Here is a 26,831-nt window from a genome sequence, read left to right on the forward strand (position 1 = left end):
TCTCTGTTTGATGGCCTCTTGGGGGCAGCCCCCGGGAAGATAAACTATCGAGGGACAGACTCTTGGGGGCCAGCCCCCTGGAAGATAAAACTATCGGGGGACGCCCCTAGGGTGACAGCCTCACAGGAGATGGCTTCTAGGGAGGCAGCTCCACACGTTACTACCTCTCAGGGGACTGGCCATCGGGGGACAGAGGGCTCCAGGCTGCACCCTGGCTCCCCCCAGACCCCTCCCGCCGGCCCATCCTCGCCCCGCCGCAGGGCCCCCATCACCTGTTCATTTTGTCCTCGTCATTCACGCCATTTTTTCCGAGCAACAGGATCTGCTGCACTTTGGCCACATTGCCGCGACTGGCGGCCCTGTGGATCTTGCCAAGGTCCTGGTCCCGGAGGAGGTACCCCGACCCTCCGTCCCCGCAGGGGCTGCTGGAGCTCAGCGACGGATCGCTCTTCCTCCTCCCGAAGCCAAAAATCCTCTTCATCGCTGAGGCACCGGCTCCAGAGACACCTCAGCTGTCCCTCAGCTCTTCGCCGTCCCCCGAGCCCAGAACCAGCGCTAGAGGGGAACCCGCCCAATCTCCGTCACACATCCACACAGGGAACATCAACGCCTGTAACCTCTTGGCCGAGAATAACTGTTGCCAAACGATTAGCTAAACAGAAGTGCGCATGCGCGCCTCAGGAGCCGGCGTCAGTGCGCGTGCGCATGAGTCCGCCTCTCCCGGATGCCCGGTGCGCGTGCGCAAATACCGGGCGCCTCCAATCTCGGCGACTTTCCGTATGCTGGGGCAGCACTTCTGACATCGGTGAAGGGAAGAAGGAGCAAGGAGAAGCAAAAGAGCTGCCCGTTGGAACCCAGGCCAGGGCCGGTCCTCTGTAGCCAAGCAAGCGGGAAGGACCCACGGGGCACAGAGGAGTGGAGCCTGGGAGGTAGGTGCAGCGAGAGGGCTGGGCATCTCTGCCATCCAGTGGGATGCAGTCACACCTTCTTCAACACGGTCTGAAGCCCCGTCCTGAGTTTGCCCTTCTTTGGGTCCCATCGTTCAGCCCTGGGCTCTACTTTAGAGTTATCTTTCCAACTTTATAGTGACCCTCCTATCATAGCTTAATAATTCTTTATCTTAAACTTCCACTGTCTAAATGGCTGGGTGGTGTCTGTCTTCTGCCTGGACCCTGACTGACACAGAAGCAGCTGAGTTGAACAGTTCAGATCTGTCTTCAGGAGAACCTGAAGGTGAACTGTAGCTTCCAGCTGCTGCATTTCTGTCTCCAGCAGGGTGCTCACATGGAGCCTTGCTTCTGCCAGGCTGCTGTCAGCAAGTGACAGCACAGCAGGGATACCAATGCCAAGCCATGTCTATCCAACTTAGGGCTCCTCTAACAGGCAACCTCTAGTTTGAGACTCACCCTCAGACCCCAGGGGCCAGCACTCGGGTTCTCCTACTGGAGCATGTGATAAGATCCACACTGCGTCTTTTCCCACCACTGAGACCACTAACACCCCAGGATCAACCAGATCCCCTGGCCAAAGCAGCAGGGCTTCTGGAAGCACAGCTGGACCTACTGCAGAGCCCCATCTGCACGGGACCCACTCAAGTCTGGCATCCCTGAGTGTCACCTGGTGTATGGACCAAAGGGGGTCTCTCAGCCTCAGCAGTATTGGTATATTGGGTCAGAGCGTTCTTTGTGGGGGACTGTCCTGTGCATGGCAGGATATTTAGCAGCATTCCTGGGCTCTACCTACTAGATGTCAGTAGCATCCTCAGTTGTGATCACCAAAAATATCTCCGAACATCAACAAATGTCCCCTGGGGAGCAAAATGGCTCCAGTTTGGAATCACTGGTATAAAATATGTTGCCTCCAGAACACAAAAAGCCCTACCTGGTGCTGTGTGTCCTTTGTGAAAGGGTAGGCAAGATGCAGCGATTTGTCTTCCCATTCGGGAGGAAATCCTGACATTCCCCTGATGCCGGATCCCTAAAATCTTCACTGAGCTGGCAGTTCTTGTGTCTCACCAGGCCCCCAGCATCACGGCCACCCGCCAAATGATGTCACCAGTGCAGTAGTGATGCTCTAGGGATGTTCGGGTGGTCCACTTCTTTCCAGAATATAATAGGACAGAGGCCAGGAGAGTTGATAGAACCCTGAGGTAAAACTATAAATGGACATAGTTGTCCACACCATGTGAACGTGAACTGTTTTCAATCCTCTTTTTTAACTGGAATAGAAAAAGATGCATTTGTCCCTGCAGCCTTATTAATCCATTCTGGCAACAATAACACGTCTAGAGCAGCAGCTTTGATTGGGGCTGCTATTTGGTTGAGTTTGCAATAGTCTACAGACATTCTCCAGGATCATCTGGTTTCTGAGGGGACCAGACTAGTGAGAAACGTGATAGAGCTCACCACCTTTACACCCTAGAGCTTGTAATCTCCTCCAGGGATGCAGTATTTGTTTTGATTTACAATCTTAGCTAAGGGGATGGGGACAGCCTCGGAGGTTTCCACTTGGTCTTTCCTCCAATGTAGCTCTTAACACACAGGCCAAATTTTCTAATTTTTGTTTTGTACTATAACAGTAAAAAATCAAAATAAAATAAGAAATTTCTAAGCCATTTGACATAACTGAACTGATACCGACACTTTGAACGCGCCGTTTCTACCTGGCTAGGGCTAATATGCTCCCTGTACTCGCTCTACCTATGAGCATTTTATTCCTCTGAAAATCTGCCCGACTTGACTTTGCTTAATATGCAAAATTCTTATAATCATTCAACCAGTTCACGTTTTTGGCCATGGTTGATTGCAGTTTCTTTTCAGATAACTATTATTGTTTCAAAATAATATTTAAAAGTCTCTTTTTTTTTCCTTTCTGGAAATTCCTTAGCAACCAGTTCTCCAATTGCCTCTGTAATTTGGCTCTCTTCTACTTTTATCTTCTTCCACCTTTGCCTCTTTCACCACCTAGGTCAGAATATCAGAAGAGTTAGCCAGAAGTAACTGACTTATCTGGTTTAAGAAAAACAACTCGTCTTTAACATGTCTGAAGACTAGGAATGGTGGCAAAATTTAGAAGTGAGAGCCAAAAATCATTTCTGAAGAACAGAGGAAGAAACATGGAAGACACTTAATGTATCCACTTAATGCCCAGAGTTCTTCTTCAAGACAGGGAATCTACAGAGAAGATCTCGCTAATACCCCTGCCTCTCAGAGTCCACGTGATCCATTCTTTTTTGTTGTAACCCCCACCGTTTAAACACAGGCCCTGTTCAGTAGATACCCAGTTACTCAAATACAAAACATCCCCATTTTGATTTGATGATTTAGTAGAAGAGAGGGATTGGAAAATGGGATCTATGGGAGAGATTTTTACACTTCCTTATAACATGAAATATTCTATTTCTTTATTTTTAATCTCCAAAAAAGACTGCATCTGAGTGCTGTTGGTACATAAATTCAACTTAAGAAATCCAATCCTTAAGAGGGGTTAAGCAAATAAACCACGGAAATACTACATTTTTCTTAAGGAAAAGTAAAAACAAGTCATTCACTTTAATTACATGGTCTTATCCTATAATTAAAGGAAGCCGTGGATTTTAATTGTTCAAGTTTGATGAGTAAAGAATTTGACAAGGAGGTGATAATGACTAGAGGAAGTTTTTAAATATCTAAGAGTTCAATTTCATAAGCCTCTTCACCTGCCCCACTCCCTGTAAATCCATTAACAATATCTTGTGGTCTTACAATTACCTCTGAAATCTCCCAGAATTGTGAAATAGATATTTGAAAGCCTCATGAAACTCATTAGGATTATCATTTGTAATAAAGTTAGGCAGTTCCTAGGATTTAGAACCCAAAGGGCAACAACTGGTTGATCAAACATAAAGCACACCTTGTATGAAATCAATTAACCCAGAACATGTTGAAGAATTTCACAGGCTACAGAGCCTAAATTTACCCTTTTATCCATTTACCAGATATACCCTTCTATGTGACAGGCATTCTGTTAGCTTAGTTCACAATCCTATATTTTTTTTCTCCTAAAATATGTTTTCTCCTCTCCTAAGGAAAAAAATCAGACTTCTCTCTATAAGAAACCATCAGGCTATTAAAGAATATCTCCTTACAGTTTTACCCTCCAGGATATTTTCAGAGAGGAAAAAGTCACTTAATGCTCCCTGTTCTCTATAGTGTTATTTAGCCTTCTACAGAGAATAGGGTCCATATGTTTCAGGGCTCTGCCTGATAGTAGGGAATAAGGATAATTAGTCTACCGAATCCTCAGTATTCTTTAGTTTACTGAAATTGTATTAGGTGCCTATCTGTACAGCATTCCATTTAATCCCCGAGATGCAAAGGTGTTCAAGATAAGCTTCCTGGCACTCATCACAGAGGAGGAGAAGGCAGACATGGGAGTGACAAGTTAGGGAACAGCGTATTACAGACGGATAAACCACATGCGCTAGGAAAACAGAGAAGCAGTTAGAGGTGGAAGGAATAGAAAAGGGCCAGAGGGCCTAAGAAGTCATCACCCTACAGATGATAGAGAAATGCAGAAAGAAGCTGAAAGAACCAAGGATATATCCTCAGAGTTTATCAACAAGAAAGGATAGCAAAGAAGAAGGACCTATAAAAGGGACTGAAAAGGCCTGATAGCATCTAATAGGAGGAGCACCAGGGACGTGCGAGGCTGTAGAATCCAAAGGAGAGAAAAGCTTATGCAAAAGGTACTGACTGCCCAGTTCTAGGTGGGCAGAGGACTCTTCTTTGGGCTTAATGCCAACAGCTTAGATATGTGTTCCCTAAACAGTATCATTTTCCTCTGTGGAGTAGGGATAAAATACATACGTGCTTCTTAGCACTGTATAAATCCAAGGAGCCAAATAAATCCCTGTCTCTTTTCAGCTCGCTTTGTTTTGTTTCTGACTCCATTTATTGATTTAAAACCTGTGTGATTTGGGGAACACTTAACTATAGTTTGTTCTTTAACCAGTTGTCAGTTTAATACATGGTACAGATAAACAATGGAATAGTATGCAGCCATAAAACAGAATGACATTCTGATAAATGCTACAATATAGATGAAACCTGACGACATCATGGTAGATGAACTAAGCCAGACACAAAAGGAAAAATACCTATGACCTCCCTTATTTGTGTGTGTATATATGTGTATGCCACATTTTGTTTATCCATTCATCTGCTGATGGACACTTGTGTTGTTTCCACTTTTAGGCAATTACGAATAATGCTGCTTTGAACATTGGTGTACAAATGTATGTTTGAGTCCCTGACTTCAGTTCCTTTGGGTATGTACCTAGAAGTGGGATTGCTGTGTCATATGGTAATTCCATGTTTAACTTTCTAAGGAACTGCCACACTGTTTTTCACAGTGGCTGTACCATTTTACATTTCCACCAACAATGCACAAGGGTTCCTCTTTTTCTGCATCCTCTCCAACACTTATTTTCTATTTCTATTTCTATTTTTCTGGTGGGTATGAAATGGTATCTCATGGTGGTTTTGATTTGCATTTCTCTAATGGCTAATCATATCAAGCATCTTTTAATGTGCTTCTTGGCAATTTGTATACCTGTTTTGGAGAAATATCTATTCAAATCCTTTCTCCATTTTTTAATTGGGTTGTTAGACTTTTTGTTGCTGAGTTGTAGGAGGTCTTTTATATTCGAGATATTAAACAATTACCAGTTATATGGTGTGCTGGTTTGTATATATTGTGTCCCCCAGAAAAAGCCATATTCTTTAATGCAGTCTTGTGGGGTCAGACACATTAGTGTTGATTAAATTGCAATTCTTTGATAGACTGTTTCCATGGAGATGTGACTCAATCAACTGTGAGTGAAACGTTTGATTGGATAATTTCCATGGAGGTGTTACCCTGCCCATTCAGGGTGGGTGTTAATTGGATCACTGGAGTTGTATAAAGGAATTCACAGATGGAAGGACCTCAGAGCAACTGAGAGTGACATTTTGGAGAGCAGCAGCAGCTAAGAGAGGACAAAATGCCCCAAGAGCAACATTTTGGAGAACACCATTTTGAAACACAACCTGAGAGCAAGTGGATACCAGCCACGTGCCTTCCCAGCTAATAGAGGTTTTCCGGATGCCAATGGCCTTTTTCCAGTGAAGGTACCCTATTGTTGATGCCTTACCTTGGACACTTTATGGCCTTAATACTGTAACTTTGTAACCAAATAAACCCCCTTTATAAAAGCCAATATATTTCTGGTGTTTTGTAAATGGCAGCATTAGCAAATCAGAACATTTGGTTTCCAAATGTTTTCTCCCAATCTGTAGGTTGTCTTTTCAATTTGATAATGTCCTATGATGCACAAAATTCATTAATTTTAATGATGTCTCATTTATCTATTTTTTTTCTTTTGTTGCTTGAGCTTTCGGTATAAAGTCTAAGAATCCTTTGCCTAATTCAGGGTCCTGAGGTTGTTCTGCTATGTTTTCTCCTAGGAGTTTTACAGTTTCTGTTCTTATATGTAGGTCTTTGACCCATTATGAGTTGATTTTTGTTTATGGTGCGAGGTAGGGGTCCTCCTTCATTCTTTTGCATATGGACATCCAGTTTCCCCAGCACATTTGTTAAAGAAACTATTCTTTCTCCATTGGGTGGATTCAGTACCCATGTCAAAAATCAGAGCCCTCGATCTTGGGGCTTGCCCTTATGAAGCTTCTTACTGCAAAGGAGAGGCTAAGCCTACTTATAATTGTGCCTAAGAGTCTCCCCCAGAGAACCTCTTTGTTGCTCAGTTGTGGCTCTCTCTCTCTCTCTCTCTAAGCCCACTCAGCAGGTGAACTCACTGCCCTCCCCGCTACGTGGTTCATGACTCCCAGTGGTGTAAATCTCCCTGGCAATACAGGACATGACTCCTGGGGATGAGCCTGGACCCAGCATCATGGGATTGAGAAAATCTACTTGACCAAAAGGGGAAAGTGAAATGAAACAAATTAAAGTTTCAGTGGCTGAGAGATCTCAAATGGATTCAAGAGGTCACTCTGGAGGGCATTCTTATGTGCTATATAGATATCCCTTTTTAGGTTTTAGTGTATTGGAATAGTTAGAAGGAAATACCTGAAACTGTTGAACTACAACCCAGTAACCTTGATTCTTGAAGATGATTGTAAAACTTTGTAGCTTACATGGTGTGATGGTGTGATTGTGAAAACCTTGTGGCTCACACTCCCTTTATCCAGGGTATGGATGGATGAGTAGAAAAATGGGGACAAAATCTAAATGAAAAATAGGGTGGGATTATGGGGATGGAATGATTTGGGTGTTCTTTTTTACTTTTTTATTCTTATTTTCATTCTTTTTGGAGTAATGAAAATGTTAAAAATTGATCATGGTTATGAATGCACACTATATGATGGTACTGTGAATAGTTGATTGTACACCCTGGATGATTGTATGGTATGTGAATATATCTCAGTAAAACTGAATTAAAAAAATCAATTGGCCATAGTTGTGAGGGTGTGTTTCTGAAATCTCAAATCTATTCCATTGGTCTATATGTCCTTGTGCGAGTTCCACACTGTTTTGATTACTGTAGTTATGAATAAGTTTTAAAATAGGGGAGTGTGACTCGTACAATTTTGTTCTTTTTCAATATGGTTTTGGCTGTTCAGGGCCTCTTACCATGCCATATGAATTTGATGACTAGCTTTTCCATTTCTGCAAGGAAGGGTATTAGAATTTTGATTAGGATTGCATTGAATATGTATGTCACTTTGGGTAGAAATGACATGTTAACAGTATTTAGTCTTCCAATCCATAAGCATGGAATGCCCTTCAATTTATTTAGGTTTCCTCTAATTTCTTCAGCCGTGTTTTGTAGTTTCCTGTGTACAAGTCTTTATATCCTCAGATAAATTTATTCCTAGATATTTTATTCTTTTAGTTGCTATTTTAAATGGAATATTTTTCTTGATTTCTTATTTAGATTGATCATTACTAGTGTATAGAAGCAGACTGATTTTTGTGTGTTGATCTTGTACAATGCCTCTTTGCTAAATTTATTAGCTCTAATAGCTTTGTTGTGGCTTTTTTGGGATTTTGTATATATAGGATCGTGTATTCAGCAAATAGGGAAAATCTTATTACCAGGGGATGGGGTGGGGATAGGGAAGTTAAGGCTTAAAATATACTGGGTTCCTATTGGGAATGATGAAAACTGTTTGGTAATAGATGATGGTAATGGTAGCACAACATTGTGAATGCATTTAATAGCACTGAAATATTGTGAATGCATTTAACAGCACTGAAATATATAACTGAATATAATTAAAAGAGGAAATGTTACATTGTATATATGTAACAGAATTAAAAATTTTTTAAAAATCCATGAAACTACAGTACACAAACAATGAACCTTAAGTTAAACCATGGGCTTTAACTACTAGAGTGATTATATAAATGTGCTATCATTTGTAACAAATATTCTGCACCAATGCAAGGTGTTGGTGGTGGGGTGATGTGTGGGAATCCTGTATTTTATGCAGGATTCTATAATCACACAACTTCTATAAACTCACTTCTCTAATAAAGAAAAAAGAGCCCATTACACCCCAGACCCGAGCTGGTAAAAGAGTTCTTTCTGAAAATAAACTCCGCCCTTTAAGTTGAAAAAAAATCAGTAATAGTATAAAATTTATCAAATACTTTGTAATTGAGGTGACTTAATTAATAAATCAGTTTCACTACTAGCTTTCTTAATGAAAAAATCTTTGTATTCTGGAATAAAATTCTACTTTTCTATGACATGTTATTTTTTTAGAACTCTGGTAGTCAATTTGCTAATTTTTAGATAGGATTTTTTATCTATTAATATGACCGAGATTGATCTAAAGTTTTGTATGTATGTACGTATCTGCTTTAGATAATAGATAATTATATTGCTGGTAATTGCCTTCTATATCTTTTATTCATCATTTTATACTTCTTTATCATTTTAAGGATACTTCTTGTAAATAGCCCATAGTTGAATTTTGATGCTTATCACACAATCTTAGAGTCACTGATTTACCATATTTGCGTGTTATAACTGTTCTTAAATTCAAGGATATTCTCTTATTATGGAAACAACATCTTCCAGACTTCTCTAAAATTCTAAATGTAGTTTTGAAAATTTCTTTTCATGCCTGATCTTATTCCAAGCAAATGTGTTGTTTATGTATCTTAGTCCTTTGCTTTTATTTATATGTGCAGTTTCTCTATGGTTTTATACCCTCATAAGTGATTCTAATGGTGGGTATTTCAAGCATGGTAAAGAGAGAAAAGGGAAAGGTTTGGGGGTCACTTAGTCTTAGGATCCCCTATTTAAAGTGCCATTTAGGTTGTTATCTGATTCTGAATAATCAAGCTTTATGTTTGGGACTGGAAGTGGCCCATAGTGAAGAAACGACCTTTAAAAACTCTTCCTATATGATTCAGGGTCTCATTTCCTATCACATGTTAAATTTTTTGTTTCTTGAATTGTCAATTGATACTTTGCCAGCTAAGAAGAGATATTTGAAGTCCAATAAAAAGCTTATGTAGGACATTCTTATGCACTATATAGATAACACATCTTAGGTTTTAATGTATTGGAATAGCTAGAAGTAAATACCTGAAACTACCAAACTCCAACCCAGCAGTCTGGACTCCTGAAGACAATTATATAATAATGTAGATTACAAGGGGTGACAGTGTGATTGTGAAGACCTTGTGGATCACACCCCCTTTATCTAGTGTATGGATGAGTAGAAAAATGGGGATAAAAACTAAAGGACAAATGGGGTGGGATAGGGGGATGATTTGGGTGTTCTTTTTTCACTTTTATTTTTTATTCTTGTTCTGGTTCTTTCTGATGTAAGGAAAATGTTCAGAGATAGATTGTGGTGATGAACGCATAACTATGTTATCATACTGTGGACAGTGGATTGTATACCATGGATGATTGTATGGTGTGTGAATGTGTTTCAATAAAACTGAATTTAATAAAAAAAAAAAAAACTTAACAGTAAGTGACGTGGTGGAACTGTAACATATACCATGCTTTGAAATTCGCGCTATAGCTACTTGTTAAATCGCACTTTGAAAGTTATCACTTATCTGTATGTTCTAGTTTGCTAATGCTGCAGAATGCAAAACACCAGAGATGGATAGGCTTTTATAAAACGGGGGTTTATTTCGCTACACAGTTACTCTCTTAAGGCCACAAAGCGTCCAAGGTAACACACCAGCAATCGGGTACCTTCACCGGAGGATGGCCAATGGCGTCCGGAAAACCTCTGCCAGCTAGGAAGGCAGCTGGCGTCTGCTCCAAAGCTCTGGCCTCAAAACGGCTTTCTCCCAGGACGTTCCTCTCTAGCAAGCTTGCTCCTCTTCGAAACATCACTCCCAGCTGCACTCTGTTAGTTCCCTCTCTCTGAGTCAGCTCATTTATATAGCTCCACCGATCAAGGCCCACCCCGAATGGGCGGGGCCATGCCTCCATGGGAACATCTCATCAGAATCATTACCCACAGCTGAGTGGGGCACATTCCAAGCAAATCCAACCATCACCAAACCGTCTGCCCCACAAAACTACAAAGACAATGGCATTTGGGGGACACAATACATTCAAACCGGCACACTGTATATATGTTATATTTCACAATGAAAAATGTAAAAAAAAAAAGAAAAAGAAGTGAAAAAAACAAACAATACAATTAGGAATGTGTCGTGCTGCAGCCACAAGCCAAGGAGTGTCAGTGACGGCAGCAGCCCCCAGAAGCTAAGTTAGGAAGGAGCTGCCCCTGGGGGCTTTGGAGAGAGCACAGCCTTTCAGACACCCTGATTTCAGATTTCTGGCCCCCAGAACTGTGAGACAATAAATTTCTGTTATTTTAAGTCAAAAAAAAAAAAAAGCTTGTGTAGAGCAAAATATGGGTGTATGTTCTGGTGTGAAGCTGTTATGTACCCCAGAAAAAGCCATGTTCTTTTACTCTATTCCTGTGGGTGCAGACCTATTGAGTGGGACCTTTTGATTAGATTATTTCAATTGAGATGTGACCTACCCCATTCAAGGTAGGTCTTAATCCTTTTACTGGAGTCCTTTTTGAGGGGATAAAAGACAGAAAAAAAAATGAGAGAGCATAGAGAGAAAAACCCTGGAGAAGCTGAGAGGACCCACAGAAGCCCAGTGGCTGAGGCCACTAGAAGCAGAAGCTAAAGGCAATGAAACCTGAGAGTGAAGGACCAGCAGATGCTGGCCATGTGCCTTGCTCTCTGATGGAGGAACCCTGGATGCCAGCAGCCTGTCTTCAGAGAGGGTATCTTCCATTCGATATATAAGGGAATGGTGAGGTGCATCCCAAAACTTAAATCTCTTCCAAAGAGAGGAGTAATTTTCAAAAGGTAAGAATCAACTACTTTTAAGAATGAGTAAATAATGTATTACAGCACTGTCTGAAGAACCTCTGTGGAAGCCCAACTTTATAGGACACACCATTTCTTAAGGTTCTTCCAGGACTAACAATAACTAAACTCTAGTGAATGGGGTTTAGTAATTGTCCATATTTTAATGAATTGCATTTTATAGCAAATTCTGTTAGAAGTAAAATGAAGCATGATTTCTTTTCATGACTATTTTATGGCTAATGCTTACAAGTAAAATTTTTACTTAATTTTATTAAGTGGCCTAGAGTTTATGCCTGAACTACATCTCAAGTCAGAATATACATATTCTAAATTGCCTCAACTAGGCAGTACCAACTTGAAGATATGTATTTATCATAGGAGGGAAATCCAAAATAGATTTCCTAGTGGGAAATTCAGAAGAATGTGTTTGAACAGCCAGGAAGAATGGGTTTCACATGAAAGGGGCACATTGTGACATATGACTTACAGAAGACAACCAGACACTCATCTATTACACTTACCAGGATAGAGCTCACACCCCAAAATGAATGTGTGTGTATATAAGTGTTTTTATGATTGTGGAGGAAGGTATGATGTAGGAACGCTTGACATTGGTTAATTTAGGTGAGTGAGATTGAAAATCAGTTATTTGCTTTTTATATGCATCTGTTTAAATTTTTACAATCAGTTATTATGTTTGTAATGTTTTTTAAAGTGCTTTCTAAAGGAAGAGAATGCTGACCTTGAATCCAACCAAAAATATACTGAGATTATTTCATCTTTTTATGATTCTTTTTCCACCTATCATCTCCTTTAATTAAGATGCCCATGTTGATTTCTGAAAACAGAGTGTGAGAAAACCTAGAGAATTTGAGGATAACACAATCCAACATCCTCATTTTACAGATTTGAAAACAGGATAAATTTAAAGTGCTTTGCCCAGAGCCACGCAACAAGGTGGTGGAGGCTGAACCAGAACTCTTGTCAGGCAGCCTGAGTTATAGTCACAGGACAAATGTAGTTCCCTCCACCAGAGAATCTACTCGTGCTGTGAATCCGTCTTCAAAGATTGTTCCTGATCATCCTGGACTGAGCTGCCAGAGCATAGCTAAAAAGCACCCAAGATCCAGGCATCACATCTGGAGCCTAAAAGCATAGGGTCAGGGAGTAAAGGCTTTCTTGAGGCATGCAGCAAGCTTGGCTGGCATGGGGTCAGTCCTCCCTTAATTTGCATTCGTATCTCCCGCTGTCCAGCTTTATGTGAAAAGCAAAGGCAGCAGAGATTTGGAGGCAATTACTTTGGCCACATATTAAATGCACTTGTACACCCCAGTAGTTTGTTTTTCAGTGGCCTCTGGTTTGCCGAAAGAATGTTCCTCCAGATCCATGTAGGATGAAAAGTAGGGACCTGTACCTTTCCAAAGCAAATTTTAAAACATGTATTAAATTTCTGGTAACTTAGAAGTTGAATCCCAGAGAAGATACATAATTTACCAATCATCAAATGACTAGTTAGTGGAAGATTCCAAATGTCTAAAAATATAATATTGAACCATGCTTTGATTAGACCATCAGAAACTGCCTCTTGGCTGATTCCGCTCCCAGGGAGACCCATTTTACTGATCCAAAGATAAAAAGTCTGGAAAACATGTCACAGCAGGCAAGCAAGTGCCTAAATACGTAGGCTAAGATGATGGCACTTTGAGATCAAGGGTAAAACATATCCAACTTTATTAACAATTATTAATGATTGTGGAGAAATTTACATGATAGTGAAAACCAAAATCCTCTCAATATGTTATTTTAACCTTGTATTATTTGGAGTTATTACTCTGAAAAGACTAATTAAACACACCTCTGCTCATAGAGTAATTAAAAGAATGGATAAATGGAAGGAGGAAAATAAAATCCAAATTTGTTTTTATTCCAACCTCATTCCATTTGTACTGCTATTTACATCACCATCTGTATTCCTCGATGTTATTCTTTTTTTTTGCTGGGCAAACTGTTCTGGCAAACTCTTTTCCTTTCTCAACAAACTTACTAATATTAGCATATTGGTTCTTTGCCTGATATATTCATATAATAACATCATAATTGCAAATCAATTAAATTACTTATTCATCCTTAAATTTCCTTTCTACCTATTTTTTATCAAGAATCTGGACTTACCCCAAGGGCAGTTAATTATTTATTTAACAAATATTACTTTAGCATCTTCTAGATGCTAGAAGCAACCAGTAGGAATGAACAAAATCAGGGTAAAATTATGATTAAGGGGAAATCCTTTACACATGTAATGATTCCTTTCATGAATTCTTTATATAACTACAAATATTCCAAATGAGACAATGGCCCAGATGTCTTTTACAGGGTTAGGTCCCCCAGTGGATGGGTTAGGAAAATAGTATTGTAGAAATGGCATCCATCTTATCTATCAGTTCCACTGCCATCTGTGTTAATCATAAACATTAAAGGAAACTTTCACATTTATGAGTCAGAATCACTTATTGCTTAACCTGGCAACAGGTTAAATCTGTAATATTTAGACCCTGATGACATCAAACTGAAAATAAATCTAATTCTATTGTATTATTCCTTTATTACATAATCTTTCTCTTAATTTTTATGTATACCAAACCCTAATATTTACAGGAACATAGAATATGACACCAGCTAGTCCAAATGCCTTTTATTAAAATAAAATATTGAAATATATAAATGTGTAAACTATCCATGAAATGAATATATACATATATAAAGCACTGACATTTAATATACATGCAGAAAAAGTCACAAAGTGTTCAGCTTGATGTATTTTCATAAACTGATGCCAGCTATGTAACCGGCACAGAGGACACAACCAGTACCCCCCTTTGTGCTCTGCCAGTCCCTACCCACCCCGAAATTAACACTACTGACTTCTAACAGTACAGTTTATATTGTGCTTTTATAAATGGAACCATACAGTGCATATGATATAGCAACTGGCTTCTTTCACACAGTATTGTTCATGTGAGATTTACTCATATTGCTGTTTTTGTGGCAGAGCATTTCATTGCTGTATAGAATTCTGTGTGTGAATAATGCCCACAATGATGCCCATCTCTTTGGGCATTTTAGTTTTCATCTGGGGACTGTAATGAACATTCCATAAACTTGTCTTCCAGAAGAATATATATGATTCCATTTGTAGAAAGCTCAAGAATAAGGAAAATGAATTGATGGTGAGGAAAGTGTAGTGGTTGCTTCAGGGCAAGTACTAACTGGGAAAGACATTAGGAACTGAGTAAATTTCACTGAGCTGTACACTTAAGAGCAGGAAACTTTGTGTATTTACCTCAGTGAAAATAGTTTTAAACATTTGAAATAGAAAACAAAAACCAAAATGACCTATTTTTTCCTTATCTTTTAATTTTTGAAATAATTTCAAACTTACAGGCAAGTTGCAAAAAAAAAAAATAGAAAACTCTTATAGAGAACTCCAGCATACCCCCCTACCAGACACCCAGATCCACCAATTCTAACATTTTGCCACATTTGCTGTATCATTCTAGCTACCTGCTCAGCGACCTATTTTAACATAAATGTATATTCATATTAACAAGCCTAAACTATCTTGTCACTTTAGCTGTTATCTAGAGTTAATCAGGTCAATTACTGACAAATTACTGATTATACACGATCCTTTAGCTTCCTTGACTTGGCTTAAGAAATCATAGGAATAACGTGTACATTCCACTAAAATTAAGATACCTGGGCAATATTAACATCGATTACATCTTTCTACTGCATTGTTTCATTTGCTATAAAAGCATGTAGTATTACAATGTAAAATAATATCAAAGAAAGAGAAGTAAATTGTTAAAAAAAAATGATGCCAACACTTAAAGGAAGATCATTATTCAGCACTCCAAATCACAGAATAGCTCTTTCCCAGGATTTATAAGTAATTAGGAGATGGAGTGCCAATAGTTTGGAAGATAAGGGGGCAATTTAAAAAAAAAAAAAACAACTTTTTATTTTAGAAGAGTTTTAGATTTACAGAAAAGTTGCAAATAGTAGGGAGAGTTCCAATATACTCCACACCCAGTTTCCTAAGGAGACTATTTTGAAAGGACGTGTATCAGGACCTGTCCTAAAGAAGTCTTAACCCAAAAACATTCTTATATTCTACAATATAAGAAAAGGCTATGCTTATTTATATACACTCTTACTACTTATAACCTTCACTGTCAGTGTTCAATTCATATGGGGCCCCTGTGGTGGCACTGGATATGGACAACAGGATTTGCCAGTCATTGCTATACCCTCTTTCTTCTTTTGACATTATGTCCCTATAGTATTGAAGAGAATAGCTAAAGAAACCCACCCCTAAAACAAAAACTCTGTGCTGAGTTGAATATATTAAACTTATTATCATAAGCAGAAATAATTCTAATGCTTCTGCAAGTATTTAACAAGATTGTAAGAAATACTACCCCATATATTTTGAAGAGGATAACACTGACACAAATTAGCTAAAAATACAAAAAGGGAATAAAGTTATTGTCTGATAATCCATTGACAAGATGCTTCTTTCATTGGTAAACAGCAGTGTATTTCAATACTGACTCTTGAAGAAGACTGCCAGGATAAAAATCCTAACTCTAGTACTTAATGCAAGAAATATATTTATTAATCAAACAACTAAGATTTATGTCTAATACAGAAGGAAATTTTAATATTTTATAAGCATATTATTCAGTCAAATAACTAAGATAAATATTATATACTGTTAGCTCTGGATATTTAGAAAACATTTGATTTTCTATAACTTTTTTTTTTAATTCAGGATCATGTGGGATTCAAGGCAATTTCTGAATTTAACATAATCACAGAGAAAATTTTTCAACAGAATAAAGGGAGAAATAGGAGCTCTTATCAACTAAAAGCAGTCAACAGAAAGGTTTCTCTCTTGTCATCACAATTTAGCAATAGTATAATTAGATAATTCTGTCAAATTTTCTAACCCTGATAGAGTAATACAATAACATGGCTACTTATAATACAAACTTGGAAAAACAAGGAAAAAAGAAAAAGCATGGAAGCAGTAGAGTATGGTAGAAGAGATTTAGAAAATCTATTTTGTAGAGCTAGTAAAATACCAACAAAGAGATGATGATCTTGCACAAGCGTTTTTAATCTCTTTAGGTTCATTTCCATTTCTGTAAAGTGAGGAGTTGAAGAGGATTTCTTGACCTTTTTTATTTCACTGTGTATCCCTTTGGCAATCTGGTGAAGTTGATGGACCTCATCTCAGAATAATGTTAAGTGCATAAAATAAAGCACATAGGATTTTAAGATAAGCCATTAGGTTGAAGTAGTAATCAAAATATTACAAATAAAAACAAATTTGTGATAAATGTTTCCTTATTAATATATTGATATAGTGGTGATTCTAATAACTATCACATTTTCAAAGTAATGATGAATGTAAACAATATTTAAAGATATTTGATACAAATGTCATATTGTATAAAAATATAATTTCTATTTTGGATGCTGTCACAAGTAATGCTAATATTACTGTGATCTGCTGCCTCCAATTTGTACTTGAAGTTTTTAAATGCTGATAGTGAAAGCTAAGATATATGTTTTTTCATACAATTTTACAGACCCAGATTAATAAGACTGCTGAATTAGGCCATCTCTTTAGTAACTTCCAGCTCTCGTATCCTAATATTTGGTGATTTAGAGGAAATTAAAGAAAAACTTCATTTTTCTTGATGAAAAATATTATCAACGTGTCCTTATAATTAAAGGTAACATAGGAATACATAATGTAAAACAGCCAGTGAGAAATGTATTTTGAAACCAAGTCCTATGATTCCAATTCCAATATGTCTGTCATTATGCCACTTTTAAAATCCTATAACTCTTCTCTGTACTTAACACCAAACACTGCATGCGTGTGTATGTACAATGAATGGAGTGAAGATAGAAACTAGATTTATTTGGCAAAGGAAAAAGTTCCTAATAAGCATTAAATCAACTGGAAACAAAATACTGGCTTTTCCTAATATTGACCTAAACTATACAGCAACCATTCTTTGACTCATGTAATAAAGGTATAATAAACTGATTAATATGCAAAAATGTTAAGTACTTGAATTAACTTTTTCAGTATTAACAGTATTAATTTTGATGATTATTGAAAAAGAACATAACTAGATTATCATGACAAAATTGCATAGGAGCTGGGAGCCGAGGCTAGCTCTGGAGACGCTGGTTGCGGAGGGGCCTGGGGCATTCTCGGCGACGAGCTAAGATGGCGGCATAGAGAGGAGTGGAAGGCTGTTAGTCCCCCCCCAGGACAATTCATAAATGACCAAAAAACTAGTAAATAACATGGAATAACTGCGGGGAGACAAACATGACTGTCCACTCATCATCCACCAACCTGAATTGGGTGGAATGCCCAAGATCGCAGCATAAAATCTGTAAGTAAAAACTGTGGACCCACGCTGAGAGCCAAGAGCCCCTCCCTCACAGAAGCCTCATGGTGCTAGAGAGCAGCACTCTCCAAACAAGTGAGTGGACCTCAGCCCAGCCCCAACTGGAGTTTTAATATTAACCGCTCAGTACAGACAGCAAATCCCCAACAAGCAGACAGAGGTTTTTGGTGACAACTGACCTTGGGAGAGTTGGGGGACATATCGGGTGCTATCTCTGGCTGACGGGTGAATCTGGGAGCTTTCTGTCCCTTTCTCTCTCTGTGGAGAAAGCCTCAGCTGTTTTCAGCCCGCATTGCTTTGCAGTAAAGAAAGCCTCAGCTATTTTAAAATCAAAACACTTTGATCAGCAGAGTCAGAGAAACAAAGAACTTATTGATGTGCGAATGCCCTCTCTGGAGGGGGCATAGCTACCCAAGAGGAAAGAGAGGGGCCCAGCTCTACTGCCCACCTTACTGGAACCAGACCCCAAAGCCTGGGGAGGAGAGCCACAGGCCACACCCTCTTACACAGGCGGTGACAGGCTGACAGGTGCACCTGCCAGGCAGAAAAGCACAGATGTGTCAATCCTCTAAGAAAAACCATCAGGGAAACTGGATATTGAATATTTCCTCCTTCTGTGATCTGAGCCTGCTCTTGTCTGGGAAAACCTGATTAGGGTGGCCTAGGAGGTCAGATGCCTAGACAACAGAAAACTACAACCTACACTAAGAAAACTGAAGTTATGGCCCAGTCAAAGGAACAAATGTACACTTCAACTGAGATACAGGAATTTAAACAACTAATGCTAAATCAATTCAAAAAGTTTAGAGAATATTTCACAAAAGAGATAGAGGCTGTAAAGAAAACACTGGGCATACATAAGGCAGAAATCGAAAGTTCAAAAAAAGAACTAGTAGAATCTATGGAAATGAAAGGCACAGAACAAGAGATGAAAGACACAATGGAAACATACAACAGCAGATCTCAAGAGGCAGAAGAAAACACTCAAGAACTGGAGAACAAAACACCTGAAAGCCTACATGCAAAGAAGCAGATGGAGAAAAGAATGAAAAAATATGAGCGATGTCTTAGGGAGCGTAAGGATGAAACAAAGTACAAGAATGTACATATCATTGGTGTCCCAGAAGGAGAAGAGAAGGGAAAAGGGGCAGAAGCAATAATAGAGGAAATAATCAATGAAAATTTCCCATCTCTTATGAAAGACGTGAAATTACAGATCCAAGAAGTGCAGCGTACTCCAAACAGAATAGATCTGAATAGGCCTACGCCAAGACACTTAATAATCAGATTATCAAATGTCAAAGACAAAAGGAGAATCCTGAAAGCAGCAAGAGAAAAGCAATCCATCACATACAAAGGAAGCTTAATAAGACTATGTGTGGATCTTTCAGCAGAAACCATGGAGGCAAGAAGGAAGTGGTGTGATATATTTAAGATACTGAAAGAGAAAAACTGCCAACCAAGAATCCTATATCCAGCAAAGCTGTCCTTCAAATATGAGGGAGAGCTCAAAATATTTTCTGACAAACAGACAATGAGAGACTTTGTGAACAAGACACCCAACCTACAGGAAATACTAAAGGGAGCACTACAGAGTGATAGGAGAAGACAGGAGTGTGTGGTTTGGAACACAATTTTGGGAGATGGTAGCACAGCAATGTAAGTACACTGAACAAAGATAAGTATGAATACGGTTGAGAGAGGAAGGTTGGGAGCATGTGACACACCAGAAGAAAGGAGGAAAGATAAAGAATGGGACTGTGTAACTTGATGAAATCTAGAGTGTTCAACAATTGTGATAAAATGTACAAATATATTCTTTTACGAGGGAGAACAAGCAAATGTCAATCTTGCAAGGTGTTAAAAATGGGGAGGCATTGGGAGGGGTGCAATCAACGTAAACTAGAGACTATAACTAACAATCATTGTATTATGCTTCCTTTAATGTAACAAAGGTGATATACCAAGGTAAATGCAGATAAGAGGGGGGATAGGGAGGCATGTTAGACACTTGACATTGGTGGTGTTGTCTGACTCTTTACTTTGATTTAAGGTTATTTTTCCTTTTGCTGCTTCCTAGCTGTCATTTTTCTTCCTCTTTCTTTTGCCCTCTCTACCTTCTTTGACTCTCCCTCCTGCCTTGTGGAAGAAATGTAGATGCCCTTATATAGATAGTGGTGAAGGTGGTGAACTCATAAATATATGCCCATAAAGAGAACCATCGATTATTTACTTAGGATGGAATGTACGGTGTGTGAACAAAACCATCTTAAAAAAAAACGGGTTGATGACAAAACCTCGAGGGCAATATACTGAGTGAAATAAGCCAGACACATAAGGACAAATATTGCAGGGTCTCACTGATAGGAACTAATTATAATATGTAAACTCATAGACATGAAATATAAGGTACCAAAATATAGGACAAGGCTTAAGAATGGGGAGCGGTTGCTTAGTATGAGCAGAATGTTCAACTAGGATGAACTTAAATGTTTGGAAATGAACATGGGTGTTGGTAGCAAGATGTGAGAATAACTAACAGTGCCAAATGGTGCGTGAATGAGGTGGAAATGGGAAGCTCAGAGTCATATATTTCACCAGAAGGAAAGTTGGAGGTCAAAAGATGGGAATGTATAAAACTGAATCCTATGGTGGGCAATGTCCATGATTAACTGTACAAATATTAGAAATCTCTTCCATGAACCAGAACAAATGTATGACGATACAATTAGAAGTTAATAATAGAGGGGCATATAGGGAAGAAATATATACCTATTGCAAACTATGTACTACAGTTAGTAGTATTTCAACATTCTTTCATAAACAGTAACAAATGTACTATATCAATACTAGGAGTCAACAATTGAGGGGGGTTGGTTAGGGATATGGGAGGATTCAAGTTTCCTTTCCTTTTCTTTTTTTCTTTTTCTTTTTTCATCTTTCACTTTATTTCTTGTCTGGAGTAATGAAAAGTTTCTAAAAATTGAACAAAAATTAAGTGTGGTGATGGATGCACAGCTGTATGAGGGTACCGGGGCAACCGATTGTACACTTTGGATCTTTGGATAATTGTATGGTATCTGAACAATCCCAGTAAAAATTAAAAAGGAAAAAAAAAGGCATTCTCAAAAAAAATTGCATAGGAATTTTATGGGGAAAGACTAGCTATATAGTACAAATTCATATAAAAAGACCAATACGTCAATGCAAGTATTATAAAATTAAGGTAACATATTCACATATATATAAATATTATGATGGATGTCACACAAATATTTTAGATTTTGAAAAGAATCATGCCAATGTTGTTATATCACCAAAAAAAGTGTTCAAACAAAAACCTGTTAATATACATAACTGTTACTTTCAACTCATGGGATGTAATCAGAACACATCTTCATATCCCACTATCCCTTTATCAGAAGATAATGTTCTTCTGCTCCGAGTGAAAAATATGACTCTCAAGAAATAAGTCCTGGAGTTGGTTTAACTCACAAAGCACTGAAACAGACCATCCAGTCCGTATGATTATAAAAACACGAAAAGTCAGAGTTAAATCAGCTAGGGCATGATGCAGGCCAGCCACTTATGGTAAAGGAGGGAGGTGGGCAAGCCCCCCCCCCCCCCACCGCCTCTAATTCCTTCCCTCTTCCATCGGCTGGCTAATCATGGATTCTGACCATGCCAGGGTTCAGAACTGTAGGGGATGCTCGAATTCTTACCTGGTTGATACTACTGTACTGAACAATCTGGACTTGGCAGGTATTTTAAAGCTCACTCTTTCAGGGTTCTTCTATGCCCACAGCTATTCCACCTGGAGTTCGCTTGACTGGAGTAAAGGCTCTCCATTCTGGTGGTCTTCTTAACTACTAAGGAATTGAGAAACCCTCTTCTGAGGTCTGTTCACACCTCTAAGAGGCTCTTCTGTATGGAATCTAAAAATGATCCCCCCATGATGGTTGACTCTCTCTGCTTCACGCTCAGTCAACAACATCTGGTCCTCTATAAAGACTCAAGCATTCCTTACAAAACAAATGCTCAGTGCAGACTGGTCCCAGCACAGCAGCCCTTCTTCTCCCTTCCTCAGCCAATGCAGCTTACCAGTCCTCTGTGCAGGCTCCAGGTATCCTGGTATGAGTCACACACCTGCTTCTAGAATGGCAGGAGATTCACGCTGAGTTCTCCCAACTGGTTCTACATGAGAAGGAAGCCCCTCCCACCCACTTCCCCTTTGGCGGCTTTGCAATTTGTTTTTTCTTTTTTGCATAAAATACATTCCCAAATTCATAACAATTAATTACCCACTCTGTTACCATGCTGATGCAAGACTGAGATAGTTCAGAAAGCAACATAGCACTTACATGTTTCTGTTATGACAGGAAGGAAAATATATTCCTGACTAAAAGAATAGGAAAGGGAGGGAATTGGTATAGAAATAAAATCCTAATTTCAAATATATCAACTATCCAAATTTTCATGTGTATTACGAGGTATTACATTTTTCAACTCAAAGGTTATGTCCTTATTCCAACGTATTTTGTTAAAATATTATATACTTATATTAAGAAATAAGTTCAAAACTAGCTGGAATAAGATAACTAAGTATTTGCTTTCAAATAAATGTGAAAAAATATAAAGATATCTAAAATAAAACATGTATCAGTTACTAAAACTAATTAATAACCATAGGTAATATGTGAAACTCTGACATTTGATGGCTTTGAATGGAAACAGGGAATTTTAAAAAGTTTACAAGGCCCCTCTAAATCCATTTTGATTACGTTCCTTCGGTTGGAGTGAGAATCTTAAAAATAAGATTCACTTTCACCATGACAGAGTGAGGAAGTTCACAAAAAATAAAGCTAGACAAAATTGTCAAAAATAATTATTTCATATTAAATTTCCCCACCTTGGGAATTCCTGATATTCTCACAAGCATTGGTGACTACCAATTTAGAAGGCTGAGCCCTCAATCTTGGGGCTTGCCCTCATGAAGCTTGTTACTGCAAAGGAGAGGCTAAGCCTGCTTATAATTGTGCCTGAGTCCACCCGAGTGCCTCTTTGTTGCTCAGATGTGGCCCTCTCTCTCTAACTAAGCCACCTTGGCAGGTGATCTCACTGCCCTCCCCCCATGTGGGACCTGACTCCCAGGGGTGTAAATCTCCCTGCAACACAGGATATGACTCCTGGGGATGAATCTGGACCCGGCATCATGGGATGGAGAACATCTTCTTGACCAAAAGGGGGATGCAAAATGAAACGAAATAAAGTTTCAGTGGCTGAGAGATTTCAAATGGAGTCAAGAGGTCACTCTGGTAGGCATTCTTATGCATTGTATAGATAACACTTTTGAGGTTTTAATGTATTGGAATAGCTAGAAGTAAATACCTGAAACTATCAAACTCCAACCCAATAGCCTTGACTCTTGAAGACGATTATATAACAATGTAGATTACAAGGGGTGACAGTGTGATTGTGAAAACCTTGTGGATCACACTCCCTTTATCCAGTGCATGGATGGATGAGTGGAAAACTGGGGACAAAACTAAATGAAAAATAGAGTGGGATGGGGGGGTGATTTGGGTGTTCTTTTTTACTTTTATTTTTATTCTTATTTTCATTCTTTCTGGTATAAGGAAAATGTTCAAATAATAGATTGGGGTGATGAATGCACAACTATATGATGGTACTGTGAACAGTTGATTGTACACCATAGATGATTGTATGGTATGTGAATATATCTCAATAAAACTGAATTTAATTAAAAAAAAACTATCATCCTTACTGTAAGCCATTGATTGTATACTTTGGATGGATTGTATGGTGTGAGAGTATATCTCATGAAAATTGCATTAAAAAAGAAAAAAATTATCATCTTAATATTGATATCCTAAAACAATTTATTTTCTAGAAAAAGAATTCTAATTCTAGAAAATAAATTTCCCATTTAACAGTAGTGTCATAAACAACCTGTTTTGAAGACAGTCCAAGCATTAAAACCAAAATTAAATACTGAGAAAAAATAATGTAACCATCCTTTTATTAAGCAGTGTAGGACAAGAGGAAATGCATGGACCCTCCCTCAACCACTGTTAACCATGTAAGCTCCAGAAATATATTTGTTCTGTAAAACACCAGATTGTGTTCTTATTTTTAAGTATATATTTTCATGTTTTCTTACCTTCCTTTTTAAATTTTTCACTCTCTTCAGTTAAGAAAGGTCTTCTAACTGTTGCTGCAAAGGAGAGGCTAGGCCTCCCTATAATTGTGCCTAAGAGCCTCCTCCCGAATGCCTCTTTTTTGCTCAGATGTGGCCCTCTCTCTCTAGCTAAGCCAACTTGGCAGGTGAAATCACTGCCCTCCCCCCTACATGGGATCAGACACCCAGGGGAGTGAATCTCCCTGGCAACGTGGAATATGACTCCCGGGGAGGAATCTAGACCCGGCATTGTGGGATGGAGAACATCTTCTTGACCAAAAGGGGGAAGTGAAAGGAAATGAAATAAGCTTCAGTGGCAGAGAGATTCCAAAAGGAGCCGAGAGGTCACTCTGGTGGGCACTCTTATGCACAATATAGACAACCCTTTTTAGGTTCCAATGAATTGGAATAGCTAGCAGTAAATACCTGAAACTATCAAACTACAACCCAGAACCAATGAATCTTGAAGATGATTGTATAAAAACGTAGCTTATGAGGGGTGACAATGGGATTGGGAAAGCCATATGGACCACGTTCCCCTTTGTCCAGTGTATGGATGGATGAGTAGAAAAATGGGGGCAAAAAAAAACAAAAAACAAAAACAAAAAACACCCAGTGTTCTTTTTTTACTTTAATTTGTTCTTTTTCACTTTAATTTTTATTCTTATTATTTTTGTGTGTGTGGTAATGAAAATGTTCAAAACTTAATTTTGGTGATGAATGCACAACTATATAATGGTACTGTGAACAACTGAATGTATGCTTTGTATGACTGCATGGTATGTGAATATATCTCAATAAAATTGAATTTAAAAAAAGGAATACATACAAACAAAAAAAAACAAAAAAAAAAGAAAGGAAAAGAAAGGTCTTCTAACAATAAGGTAGAATTAATAAATGTGCTATACAATAAAATTGAGTCCACATGGTTGACAAGATGGTATTGCCAAGAAAATATACGCTTTTGTAAGATTATATTCAACAAAACCATAGGTTTTAGCTGTATGAATACAATGTCAAAGTAAAAAATAAAAGGAGAAGAATTGTTATTTATTCTCTAACACAATGAAAACCTACCCATTAGAATTTTATCTTTGGAGAACTCTAGTTTCTTCATGGTAACCATTTCTTTTCCATCAACAGCTGCCTTTGATGCAACTTGATTCACAAGATTCTCCAACTCTGTTCCAGAAAATCCAACAGTACCCTGAGCTATTATTTCTGGATCAGCAGCTATGTAAAAAAAGCATACAATGTTAAAAAGTTCAAAACAAAATCCCAGGGTGGTGGTTTTTTTGCTTGATAAAACTACAGTAAAATAATTAATACTTTATTTTAACTAATAGAAAGCTCTTTGTAAAGCAAGGAACTCACTCACCAAAGAATAAAGGAAATAGTTACTCTGAACTGCAACTTAAAATATTTATTTTGATTAAAGCTCAGAAATAAATGTAATAAAATTCTTACAGGGAAAAATCGCCAAACTATGCCATTAAAATTGGCATAGGGACACTTTACAAAAGTTCCTAAATTTAAATAGCTTTGTGAAAAAAAAAACAAAGAAATGTAGTGTTGCCAGGATATGAATTATAAGCCCTCAAACATGACCTTCACTGTTACTAGCCTAACCACAAACTGGAAAAGCAAATCAACAGATAACATTCTGTTCTCTCAAATTCATCCTGAAATACTTTGGACATAAAAGCTCTCCCTTAGGATTAGCACTAGATGAAACATCTAGTTTCTGAAACTATTTAGTTCTGAAACTTTAGTAACTTTGTTTACTGTTCCAGTGGGTCCATAATATTTCCATGTATTTTGTTTCATACTTCACTTTTCCTCCTTTAGGTCCCAAACTGACTATATCATGAGCTACTGTTTCTGGTGCAATTTTCAATATTCTGAATTTTACATTCTTCTTCAAAAATATTTATACATATATTCATCTTCAAGTGTTATCTGTCTGCACACTCTAAAAAAACTTTTTTTTAAATCAGACCTTAAAATGATAGAACTTTCTGGATAGAAAATAATTAAAGAATGGGCTTAATTTTTTAAAAGATAGGGAAGTGAACTGGTCTTGTAAAACATTTATCAAGTAAGAACCAGACCAGAAAGTGGTGAATGCACACATTACCATTTTATAAAGATAATAATGTCTGCACTATAGACTTAGACTTACACTGATCGGACTTTATTTTATTGAGATGCCATTTCAAAATTTCTGTTCGACTTTTCACATCTGGCCTTCGAACTGTAACCTGTATATCAAAACGACCAGGACATATTAAGTCAGTGTAGAAAGAATACAAAAAGAAAATACAAATTTGAATTTCAAGTTAAACAGGATTGACTCACTAAACAGATGATGGGAAGAAAATAGGTGCAGCCAGAGATTGTAAACAGTTTTGAAGATAAATGTTCAGATAATTTCTTTTAAAACGTGGCTCAAATAACATCCTCAACAGCCAGAAGGTAGCGCAAAGGTTCATACAGATCTTTGTGTTCATCTATGTAGCACAAACCCTCAGAAACAAAATAATGTGAAGGTCAGTCAAGGAGTAATTAATTCCACAGCAGTCTATATTGAGAGCTACATGCCCATCTCAATTGCTAAGTATAAAATGTTAGACTAGAAAGACAAACTACTAGATCAAATGAAAATATCACTAACCTCTACAATGAAATCAACAAAACAATTTCATACTAATTTTAATTTAAAG

The 26,831-nt window shown here is 38.1% G+C and overlaps 2 long non-coding RNA genes across 2 annotated transcripts; one reads left to right on the plus strand and one right to left on the minus strand.

The window, feature by feature from the left end:
- The first annotated feature begins 761 nt into the window (after positions 1 to 761).
- On the plus strand, positions 762 to 25,747 carry LOC119523716. Its single transcript, XR_005214658.1, has 3 exons — positions 762 to 929; positions 5,235 to 5,275; positions 25,252 to 25,747. It is a non-coding gene; the product is annotated as an uncharacterized LOC119523716 (long non-coding RNA).
- Positions 25,037 to 26,831, minus strand: LOC119523714. The gene is made up of 3 exons (XR_005214656.1): positions 26,467 to 26,831; positions 26,291 to 26,369; positions 25,037 to 25,341 (listed from the first exon to the last, which is right to left on the minus strand). It is a non-coding gene; the product is annotated as an uncharacterized LOC119523714 (long non-coding RNA).

Source organism: Choloepus didactylus, chromosome X (assembly GCF_015220235.1).
Source record: "Choloepus didactylus isolate mChoDid1 chromosome X, mChoDid1.pri, whole genome shotgun sequence".
Lineage (NCBI taxonomy): Eukaryota > Metazoa > Chordata > Mammalia > Pilosa > Megalonychidae > Choloepus > Choloepus didactylus.